General features: G+C 33.3%; 3 non-coding genes across 3 annotated transcripts; all 3 read right to left on the bottom strand.

Annotated features, from left to right (window-relative positions):
* Positions 1 to 10208: 10208 nt before the first annotated feature.
* LOC129888148 (small nucleolar RNA R12) lies at positions 10209 to 10283 on the bottom strand. The gene has a single exon (XR_008766573.1). It is a non-coding gene; the product is annotated as a small nucleolar RNA R12 (small nucleolar RNA).
* A 286-nt stretch (positions 10284 to 10569) lies between these two features.
* Positions 10570 to 10661, bottom strand: LOC129888132 (small nucleolar RNA SNORD24). The gene has a single exon (XR_008766559.1). It is a non-coding gene; the product is annotated as a small nucleolar RNA SNORD24 (small nucleolar RNA).
* Positions 10662 to 10757: 96 nt separating this feature from the next.
* Positions 10758 to 10837, bottom strand: LOC129888150 (small nucleolar RNA R12). Its single transcript, XR_008766575.1, has one exon. It is a non-coding gene; the product is annotated as a small nucleolar RNA R12 (small nucleolar RNA).
* Positions 10838 to 12259: the final 1422 nt, after the last annotated feature.

The following is a 12259-nucleotide window of genomic DNA, read 5'->3' as shown; positions in this document are numbered from 1 at the left end:
GGTTTGGGCATGTGAAGAGGAGAGTCCCAGATACACCAGTGCGGAGATGTGAGAGATGGTTTCAGAAGAGGTAGGGGTAGGCCAAAGAAATATTGGGGAGAGGTGATCAGATAGGACATGGCGCATTTACGACTTACAGAGGACATGACCTTAGATAGGAGGGTGTGGAGGACACACATTAGGGTAGAAGGCTAGTACATAGTGGCATTATTCCCCCTTATCCGTAGGCGTATTAATGCACTATGATTTCTTCTACTCTGATTTATGTTATTTACGTTATGTATGTTATGTTATCTTATGTTATTTATGGTATTTATATTATTATCTAGCAATATCTACTGTTTTTTTGGTGCTTTGATTATACTATTGTTTGGACCACTTTTGTTACCTACTTACCTACTTTTAATATTCTTGTCTGACTTCTTTTTCTATGCTTCTATTGAGCCGAGGGTCTTTCAGAAACAGTCATCCTACATTGATAGGAGTCAGGTCTGCGTACATTTTACTCTCCCCAGACCCCACGATGTAGGATTTCACTAGGTTGTTGTTGTTGTTGTTGTTTATCCTATGTTCATGTTTATTATGTCCTTTCATTCACGTTATACATATTTCTCACATACTTTGTATATTTCATGTACTAACACATACTTTTGCCTATATTATTTTATAACATAGGTCATGAAGCTCTCGTCCATTCACGTGGATAGTTTTGATTTCCATTTAGAGTTTGCTTATTTTGGTGATTCCTCATGATTCGAGGATAAACCTATTATATCATTTTCTTACTCTTAGACTTATGTTATTTCCTATGTTTTGGGTGAGCTAGACCTTGTCCTTCTTAGGTCGTGACATGGATCGAGTGCATCAATCCTGTATGGTGTCCATCTTAGGGTATGATACTAGGGAAGACATGATTATATTGGATGTGGTAGACTTTGACTTGATTCTAGGAATGGATTGGTTATATCTTCAACATGAAGTATTGGGTTTCTTTTCCATGATTGCTAGTTTATCTATGCCTGACATTCCTCCAATTATGTGGATGGGTACTATTAGCCATATGACGAGGGGTGTGATCCCATTTTTGAGGGTTCAACAGATTATAGGGAAGGGGTGTCTTACATATCTTGCTTACGATCGTGATACTAGTGCTAACATTCCTTCTCTTGAGTCAGTTTTGGTGGTTAGAGAATACCCTAATGTTTTCCTACTGATCTACCTAGTCTTCCTCTTGATCGTGATATTAATTTAAGCATTGATATTGAGAGGGGCACATAATTTGTTTCTATTCTACCCTATCGAATGGCTCCAACTGAGTTGAGGAAGCTTAAGGAACAGCTCCAAAACCTTCTGAGTAGGGGGTTTATTTGACCTAGTGTGTCTCCTTGGGTGCTCCTGTCCTATTCATAAAGAAGAAGGATGGTACCTTGGTATGTGTATTGAGTACATGCATCTGTACAAGGTGACCATCAAGAATACGTATGCTATTCCATGGATTGATGACCTATTTGACCAGCTTTAGGGTGTAGTGGTGTTCTCTAAGATAGACTTGAGATTGGGCTATCACTAGTTGAGGATTAGGGCAGCAAACATGCCTAAGACTATCTTTAGGACTTGGTACGGACATTATGAGTTCTTAGTAACATATTTGGGTTGACTAATGCCCCATCCACATTCATGGAGTTGATGTTACTTAGACTCCTTTGTGATAATGTTCATCAAAGACATTTTAGTCTACTCCAAGAGTTGGGAACAGCATGAGCAGGATATGAGGGTTGTACTCCAGACCTTGCGAGATCAGTAGTTGTATGCCAAATTTGCTAAGTGTGAGTTTTGGCTTGAGTCTATGATATTCTTACGGATGTGGTGTCTAAGGATAGGATTAGGATGGATACCGTGAAGATTGGTTCTATTCGTGATTGGGCTAGACCAACTTCTCCTATAAAGGTTTATAATTTTGTTTGTTTAACAGACTATTACAGATGGTTCGTGGAGCAATTTTCTTCAATAGCGGCATCTTTGACTAGATTGACTCAGAAAAATGTCCATTTTTAGTAGTCTGATGAATGTGAGGCAAGATTTTTGAAGCTTAATGCCTTGTTGACTTCACCTCTGATTATGACTCTTCCTATTAAGGTCTATGGGTTTACGGTCCTCTGTGATCCAGTGTTGGCCTAGGCTATGTGTTGATATACTAAGGCATAGTTATTGCTTATGCTTCTAGGCAGCTGAAGCTTCATGAGAAGAACTACCCACACTCATGACTTAGAGTTGGCGGCGATAGTCTTCGCGTTGAAGAGTTAGAAACACTATTTGTATGTAGTTCATTATGTGGTGTTCACTAACCATCATAATCTTTAGTATATCTTTAGTTAGAGGGACCTTAATTTGAGTCAACGCAGGTGGTTGAAGCTACAGAAGGATTATGATATTTCAATTTTTGATGTGGTAGTAGATACCTTGAGCCAAAAGAGTATAGAGAGTTTTGCTTTCTTATTTGGGAGGAGCAACCTATGGCTTCGTACATTCAGTCCCTAGCCAATCGGATGGTTAGACTTGATATATCAGAGCCAAACAGGGTACTTGCTTGTGTAGAGGCTAGATCTTCTTTGATTGAGCTGATTCGAGGATAGTAGTTTGATGATACACAATTGAGGATGATACAAGATTAGGTTCTTAGCGACGAGGTGAGGAAGAAGATCTTAGATCAAAGAGTGTATTGAGGATTGAAGGTAGTATCTGTGTTTTAAGAGTTGAGACTTAATTAGGGTGATTCTGGAGGAGTCCCAATGTTCTAGATATTATATTCATCCTGCTGCGACAAAGATGTATCGTGATATGAGGCAACATTATTGGTGGTGTGGGGATAAAAAGGGATATTTCGGGCTTTTATGGTTAGGTGCTTAAGCTATCAGCAGATGAAGTACAAGCACCAGAGGCCAGGTGGTTTGACCTAGCGACTTCTCATTCTGGAGTGGAAGTGGGAGAAGATAGCTCTCGAATTTTTAGTAGGCTTGCCATATACTTTTCGGAGATTTGATACTATTTTGTTCATCATAGATTGATTGACCAATTCTGCTCACTTTCTTCCCATTTAGACTTCCTAGAGTTCAAAGAGGATAGCTCAGATCTACATTCGAGAGATTTTCCATTTGAATGGTGTATCGATGTCTATCATTTCAACTTATTGGACTCAGTTCACCTTATATTTTTGGAGGTCTATTTAGAGGGAGTTGGGTACTAGAGTTGAGCTCAGCACAACCTTCCATCCATATACTGATGGTCAGTCTGAGAGGACTATTCAGGTCTTAAAGAGCAGGTTTTGGGCCTATGTTATTTATTTCAGGGTTAAGTGGGATCAGTTCTTGGCTTTGACAGAGTTTGCATAATAACAGCTATCATTCCAATATTCAAATAGCTCCATTCGAGGTGTTAATATGGCAGGAGGTGTCGATCCCCAGTGGGCTGGTTTGATGCCTTTGAGGTTAGGCCATGGGGCACTAACTTGTTGTGTGATTCTATGGATAGTGTTCATGTGATCCAAGAGAGACTCCATACTACCCAGAGTAGGCACAAGAGCTATGCAGACCAAAGGCTACCATCCTTAGAGTTCATGGTTGGTGATCGTGTGCTTCTGTGGATGTCGCCCGTGAAAGGTGTGATGAGATTTAGGAGGAGGGGTAAGATTAGCCCCAGGTTCATTGTCCTTTTTGAGATTCTAATATGGATAAGAGAGGTGGCTTATTAGATAGCCTTACCTTCAACTCTTTCAGGTGTTCACCCTATTTTCCATGTTTCTATGCTGAGACTATATGTTCCAGATGAGTCTCACATGCTTCAATGGGATTTGTTTCAACTTGATTAGTCTTTGTCATTTGAGGAGGAGCCTCTGGGCATTCTAGACAGATAGGTTTGAAAGTTGAGGTCTAAGCAGATACCGTTAGTGAATGTTTAGTGGAGGCACCATCCAATCAAGGAGGCTACTTAAGAGTTCGAGCTTGACATGCAAATCTGATATCCTCACCTTATCAATTCTTCAGGTACTTTCTTTTATTTTATTTTCAAGGAAAAAATTTCTTTTATTAGTGGATGTTGTAATGATCCTCATGGTCATTTATGTGTTTTTCATTATTTTACTATTTTACCCTTTTCTGTAGCTTTCTTGTAGCTTTTATGTGGTGTTGGAATAGGTGGCACGCTTTCTAAGGTGGTTGGGTAAGTTTTGATGATTAAGGCATGAAAAGGTTGACTGATCATGAATATGTAAATATATATTGATTTGCATGAATTTGGGGTGGGTTGCTAGTGGACCATGTTTAATTTCTTAGAATCCATATATTAGGCCTTGTTAGGGTATTTTGGGTATCGTTAGCATATTAGTTGCTTTAATTGACCATTCCTATCTTTTGGTGTGACTTGTATGTGACTTGTAATTGTTATGGAAGCATGTTTGGCCTTAGTCTAGGCTTAGACTATTGATTGCCATAGACTTGCGCATTTTGGAGCAAGTAGTCCTTTTAACTTCTCAAACATCGCTTTAGATGGCTTAGCTCCCTATAGACTAATATAACAGATATGAGTCTGATAGTCTGAGCCTTAGATAGACAATAACTCATCTCTTGAAACTTTGTATCCATAATTCCTTCATTCCATTAATTCTGACGTGCTTGGTCCTTGTTTCAAAAGGCGCTCGTCAATTCAGGTTGGATTTGGTTCGAGCTTGGAGTGATTTATTGATGGAACTCGATTTGGGTTTATCCCCTTGACGCTCGTTTGGTCTTTGATCCTAAATCTAACTAACTCCCCTCTATTCATGCTTTAAGTCCCTGATTCACTTTATCAAGTATGGTTAAAGTGCATGCCTCAGTATCCTCAACCTTAGTTATTGTCTTTGGCTATCTTTACCCGTGATTAGATTCCATCACTATTTGTAGTCGTGGTTAGAGTCATTGATATTTGCAGTCATGGTTAGAGTCCATCACTTTGCAATTGTGGTTAGAGTCCATTGCTATTTGCAATCATGGTTAGAATCCACCTCTATTTGTAGCCTTGGATAGAGTCCATCGCTATTTGCAGCTTTAGTTAGGGCCCATCACTATCATTAGCCTAGGTTAGAGTCCTTGGACATTTACAATTTTGGTTCGAGTCCATTACTATCTTCAACCTTGGTTAGAGTTCTCCGCTAACCCAATCTTGGTTAAAGTCCTCGAGTTCTTTTCCGCTTAGGTTCAAGTCCTTAGTTCCTATTCCACTATGATTGAAGTCTCAGGCACTCAGTTCAATCAGTTCAATCAGTTGATTCAGTTCAAGCCCGAGTAAGGTTGTGGTAATTTTGGAAGTACCATTTCAAGTTCTCCTTATAGATCTTTATTCTTCCTTGCACCTAACGGGCTTATGGGAGTCCGTTCAGGTTTTTACTTAAAACTTGTGCACAAGTGTACCCTTTGGGCTTATGGGGGTCCGATTGGAGTTAGTTAGCTATTTTCTCTTGTTTTCATGTTAGTACACTTGTGTTCTAGCTAGATTTCTGCCTTTGTCTCTTATTGTATTTATATTCTAGCATTTCATATTATTTTACTTTTCTTGTTCAGTCGATCTATTATGCCTATTGGGTATCTATTATTTTGGTACTCATACTACACTATGCATCTATTTTCGTGATGCATGTCCAAGCACTATCTACCAGTGTTGAGATCAAGGTTGCAGCAGTCTGATTCGGAGACGAGGGTGAGCACATGGCGTCCTGGATTTACCCGTTTTCTTCTCTATATATTATGACTAGTCTTTTATTTTTTGAGACAAGTCTTTTTTTATGGTCCACTTTTGGGACTTATATTCTTTTTGTAGTAACTCTGTACATGTGACTTCCAATTCTGAGAGGGATCTTCAATTTATATATTTTTGATTTGCTTCCGCTTTGTTCCTTTTATTTTCTGTTGTTGTTTACATCTGATTTAGTTTCTATCCTTAATTCCATTACTAGTAGTTCCGGGATACGAGTCAGCTTACCTAATGGTGAGTTATATAGGTTTCATCATAACTTAAGAAATCGGATCATGACAAATTATTTGAAGAATAAGTAATTAATGTTAAGGATAGATAATGAAAAACATAATTGTCTTTTCCTAATATGTGAAAAGTGACAAGTAAAATTGAAAATATTTTTCGAATATTGGATAAGTAAAAGTTAATAGATGGAGTATTAAATTAACCTTAATGATGCTTTAAAAATATACATTTGACTAATACTCAATTATTTTGTGTATTTATTGAGGTGAAAACCTCCTTGTAGTAAAAATATATTTAAAAAGAGACGTATCTCTATTGTTTCTAAGAATGTTTTAAGCATACTAGCTAGCTAGTTCTAGCTATGAATCGCCCAAGAAATCCTTCTACTATGATCTCGATTCGAACCCCTAGAATCTATAGATTAGGATAAGGATTTGTGTGATAATTTAAGGTAATATTGAAGCTCTAATCAAGGGTATTGAGTAGAAACTAACTTTAGGCGTTTGAGAGAAGCCTCAGAGTGTTTTCTCTCCCATAAAGTAGTCCCAAACACAGTGGGACTAAAATTGCAAGCTAGAGATTTACATATAGAGCACAATCTAAAGTTGACTGGATTGAAGCAGCTCGCGTCGTGAGGTCCAAGACGAGGTCCCTCCTCGCTTTGGGCCTTACTTTGCACACCGGTCCCTACTATTTCGATCACTTTGACGAATTTTTAAATTTTGCACGATAATTACGCAAATGGCTCATAACTTGCCGTATGAGGCTCAAATTAGCAAACGGTTAAAAGCGCTCGAACTCAAACTCATGTTTTCTTCAATTGGAAAAGGTAACTAACCTCACACGGAATTATTCATAGTCTGGATCAAATCACACATATAGCTAATTCAACATAAGTGTTAAAGGCTCGAGAGGTCTCCAATGATTGTAGTGGGGGAACTAGTTTGCTCCCATCATTGACTTCTTTCAGAGCACTACCTCCGGTCCTTTATGGAAGTATCTTGTCTTAATCCCCATGGGCCTCCAATATTTCAAACAATTCTCTTGACTAAATAGACCCAAAAAAGGGAGATGGGACTCTCTCAATACATAACTCAGGCATTTTCGTAGACTCTTTTGTCTTTGGAGTCATTAAGGCTCATATCCTTACCACGTTAGATTATAAGGAGAGACGAGGAACAAATTCCTATTTTTGTTCTTGTTCTTTTCCTCGTTATTGTTCTTTCCCTTGATTTGGCCATAATATGTTCATAAATTTTGTTGATCATGGAAAACTCATGGGAGGAGGGATGTTGTTTTGATATCGACCAAACTATTTTTCCAAAAAAATTATCATTTCATTTAATAGCTGCATTTGTGGGAAAAAAAAAAGTTTAAGGCAAGTGGATTAAGGTCAATCAAGTTTATTTTGTTTGAGATAAATTGTTGAGGTTGTAGTTTGTTACAAGTATATAATTTTTTGAGAAGGAAATAGATAGTACAATGGGAGGAGGTTTTAGGGCTCCTTTTATGGGAAATACGAAAATGGAGAATAACAAAATAATAACTAAAAGCTTCATAAGATTATATGATATCTTCTATTCTTTGCAAAGACTCATTCTACAAGCCAAAAACTATATTGACGTCTCAATGTGAAATGACGGTATGCTTGGATACTAAAAAGGTTATCTCATAACACGTGTCTATATTTTGACACCTCAATTGAAGCTAATTGGAGCATGTGGGTATACAACTTCTGTACGACAGTCTTTCTCGAATGAAGCCTTTTTCAAATGCCTAGTCATGAAATGGTCTTATACCCGATCCAATTTTAAAAATCTCAATCTTTCATTTATTTAGATCCGATCCAAACCCATGTATGTGTTCAAAACTTCTTATGACATACCGAGGAGTGTCTTCTTTATTTTTCTCGAATCACCAATACAAGTTCCTTCATATTTGGATGAACCACATGTCATGGCGAGATTCTCTCTTTTCACTAAACTCAATTCTTTTTCCAAGTTGCAATTTTTTTCTCTGGTCAGAAAGAGAGAGAAAACAACAATCATAAACTAAATCTAAAAATTGCCTCATAATGTTTTTTGAATGTTTTGATTCTTTTCAAGTCCTTTTTCAAAACAACATCATTATTTATAGATGGTTTATTCCATTTACGAATAAGGGTCAAAAATATTCTTGACCTATAGAAAAAGATTTAAAAATATTTTACATCCACCTTTTAGTCTAAAAATATTCTTCTATTCATTTTTTTGGTTTAAAAATACCATTACATCCGCTTTTTTGGTTAGCTATAACTCTTAAAACTAACAACTCTCTTTTTTTTAAAAAAGAGTATTTACCATGTGTCAATTTCTTATGGGATGAAATAAAAATCTCACCTCCACTAATTTTTTATACCTCGTCAAGACCCCAAATTTTTATTAAAAAAAAACTAATAGTTTTTTTTATTGTTGTAGCTTTTTTAAATTTAGTTTTTTATGGTATTGGTGCGCAAACTCCTTTCTTCTATTTTTTTTGAGAAAGGGAATTAATATATGACCTATTCGAAGCTGCCGAAACTTGTATGCAGCACTTGTACGGAGCATAAAGGTTTGGAACTCTTTTCTTATCTAAATCATTCCTTCTTGAAAAAAGTATATTCAATTGAATCTGAATATTCGTCATCAAACATGTATGTTGTTTTGTTTGGATAAATTATGGAAAAAAATAAAAAAATCTATTTAAAAAATCTTTTAGTTACATGTATTATTATAAGATAGTTTTACAATAACTATCTAAAAACTATCTTGTAATAGAAAAAAATATTTATTTTTTTACCATTTTGTACTAACTAAAAAATAATTTAGTTATACATATAACTAAAAAAATTTAGTTATTTTATTTATATATATTGCCAAAAATAAGTATTATTAAATAGTATAGAAAAATCAAGCCAAGAACTAAAAAAATTTAGTTTTTTTCCTGGTTAATTGGATAAAAAGTCTTAATCTAATTTATCAATGTAGCTTTTAAAAAAATAGAGGGAGGGGGTGGGAGGTCTTAAAGAAGTATATTGTTTGACTTAGATAAATTATTAAAAAAAATTATTGAAAGTGAAATTTTTATTTCATCCAATATAAAGATGACGTGTGATAAATACTTTTAAAAATAAAAATAAAAAAGTATTAGTTTTAAGAATTATAGTTAGCCAAAAGATAGATTGAAAGGTATTTCTAGATCAAAAATATAGGTAAAAAGATGTTTTTAAACTAAAAGGTGAATGAAGAATATTTTTAAACATTTTCCTATAATTCAAAAATATTTTTTACTCTTTTCTATTCCATTGATACTTCTTAAATTTATAATAAATTTTATTTAAACACTTTGAACCATTATTAATTAAAATTAAATATGTAAATAGATAAAATATTTTATTAGCACTTTCAACCTAAGTTTAATAAAAATAGTATTCTCAATCATTTATTATATAATCATTTATTATATACCATATAAAATATGTGATTGAAGACTTTTCAACTTATTGAGGTTGATATGTCTAATTAAAAAATATGACAAATTTTATGTTAAGTTCACTTATCACCATTTTACATTCTCTCAATTCGCATAACTTGGTCAAAGAAACGTGATAAATTATGTCTCCATATTCAACTACCTATCAATTTGTAACTTAAAAACAATCTACCTATTGAACTACACACTTTTACTCTCTTTCAATCACTCAATCTTTCTAGCTTAGTCAAAAAAAACATGCCAAACTACTCAATCACACTCAATTCCAACACACTTTTGGCTTTCAAATCAAAATTTAGATTTGAAATTCACTTTAAAATGATAATTCAAAATATTTTAAAAGATAAAAAATTATAATCAATACATAAACTTGTTTAATTTATCCTGTCTTTAGAGTTTATTTTATTAAATGATTTCATTTAGACCAAATTAGTAAAGTTCGTGAATAAATTTTAGAATCAACAATATTATGAGTTTTGAAGCTAATGCGTTATATTGAAACAAAATGGAAAAAGATGAAAATAAGGCCTCAACGATCTTGGTAGATAGGATTCATCATACGGTAATTTTAATAAATCAGTAACAAATATTTTCTTAGAACACCAGCCATTTTTCTTCAATATAAATCTTACAAAATAAAAAAAAATACATAATTAAATAAACAAAAATGGAATTTGATTATGATTATGATAAGTCAGAAGTAGCTGGTTGTAGTAATCATGTATATCATTGGGAATCCGAATGATTTCTTTCATCACCCTTATACATCATAATCAAACAATCCGAATGTTGTTTATTTTTTAAAGAAGAAAAATAATTTCCAAAAACTCCCTAAATAGAAAGGGATAGATATTCAATACCCTATCAAATCAAGTCCTAGATTATTTTATAAATCTGTATAAAATAAATTTATATATAATACATTAAAAAACAAAGCATATAACATGTTTAGTTATAATATTTAAAAATAATGAATGCACTTGCCGCAAAAATGCAAACGTGGAACGAAAAAACCTATACTTATTTTTAAAAATTAAAATTAAAGAATAAGGCCTCAGAGATCTTGGTGGATAAAGAATCATCAGATGGAAAATTGATAAATTCCCATCAAGAGTAGCAAATATTTACTTACATCACCGGCCCATTTTCTTTCAAAATCAAAATTCCAAATCCACAAAAAATATATATATATATATAAATGAAATAAAGAGAAAAAGGAAAGGGGATTCGATTATGATGTGAAGTCAGAAGTAGCTGGTTGTAGTAATCAGGTATAAACATCAGTGGGAATCCGAATGATTTCTTTCATCATCCTTACACACCATATAACTCAATAAAACAAATTATTTGAAGAGATGAAAAAGAAAAGATGTATCTACCTTGTTACCGAAAAACCCTGTAAGAGAAGGGAGATTCGGAGCTAAAGGTAGAAAAATATATATAGGAATAGATATATATGCATTGTTTGCATATTGCCTAATGATAGATCCCTTGATCCATTCTTCAATCACTTACGATCAAGAAATTGCAATATTAGGCATCTAATTGATTTAAGAAAAAAACAAGATGATGAAAAGCTAATTCGAGCACAAGAAAATTGAAAGAATAAAAGTTTTGTTGTTGAGCCGTTGATACGGCAGAGAAGAGGGAGAGAAAAAGTAGAGTTATGGTTTAAGAGAGGATTTTCAGCTTAATTTATAGGAAGCAAGAAAAACCCTAGAGAGAGGTTTAATGTCAGTGTAATGTTTTAATGGACTCGATTGCTCTGGCCCGCTAAAGGCAATGGGCCGACGACCCCTACACTAGTCCTCCTTCAAAATATCATACTTTGGTATGCAAGGTGTATTTAAATTACAAGTTACTCCTTATTTCACATTTTGGACCTCTACACGTCAATTTCCTAAATAGTCAGCCAAGTTCGGACATTTCCTTTAAATATCATTTTGTTTCATTTACAATCATAACATCATTCAATTATCACTATTCTCCTCCAAAATATACTTGAGAATTCAAAAGCCTCATTCTCTCCTAATTGACATGTCATGGCTTATTATTAAAGCCTTGCTGTTTTTTAATAATAAACTTATTTAACTAAAATAATAATCTTGTTATTTTTTTAACAAAAATATATTAATTTATTAAGAAGAAATTTCCATACTTAACAATCTTTTATCATAATAAACAATTTTTTATTCTATAAAAAATAGCTTTTTAAAACTAAATATAATTCCATCAATTTTGAATGCTTATAAACACATACATTTAAAAAATATTGATCTACAAATCACTCATGAACGTCAACTTATATTGACTAATCGTATATTGTATAATGGATCAATAATATTAAAGGTCAATTAACTATTAAAAAGAAATTAATTGTGTACTTTGAAATTCATATTTACAATATTACTATTTTTGTGAATAATAATTTATATTAGAAAATAAAATTTTAATATTTATTAATAAGCATATTAATCTTGTATAATGTGTGAATTATTGAATTAAAATAGGCAATCAATTTATTATTACTTGTGTTTCGTGAGTTTAGGATGAGATAAGAATATATATTGGTGTTTAAGTGTATAATATGATAAAATATAATACAATAGTCATAAAAGAATAAAAATTTAAAATAAAATTTAAAAAATGATAATAAAATTTTCTTTTTACCAACTTTTCTTTGTGTCAACCTTACAAATTTATTTGAATATTTTTATGAAAAAAATTTCTAATATTTTTT

This window comes from Solanum dulcamara, chromosome 4 (assembly GCF_947179165.1).
Source record: "Solanum dulcamara chromosome 4, daSolDulc1.2, whole genome shotgun sequence".
Lineage (NCBI taxonomy): Eukaryota > Viridiplantae > Streptophyta > Magnoliopsida > Solanales > Solanaceae > Solanum > Solanum dulcamara.
Note: the sequence above shows the minus strand (reverse complement) of the source record. Positions and strands in the feature narration are given on the sequence as shown.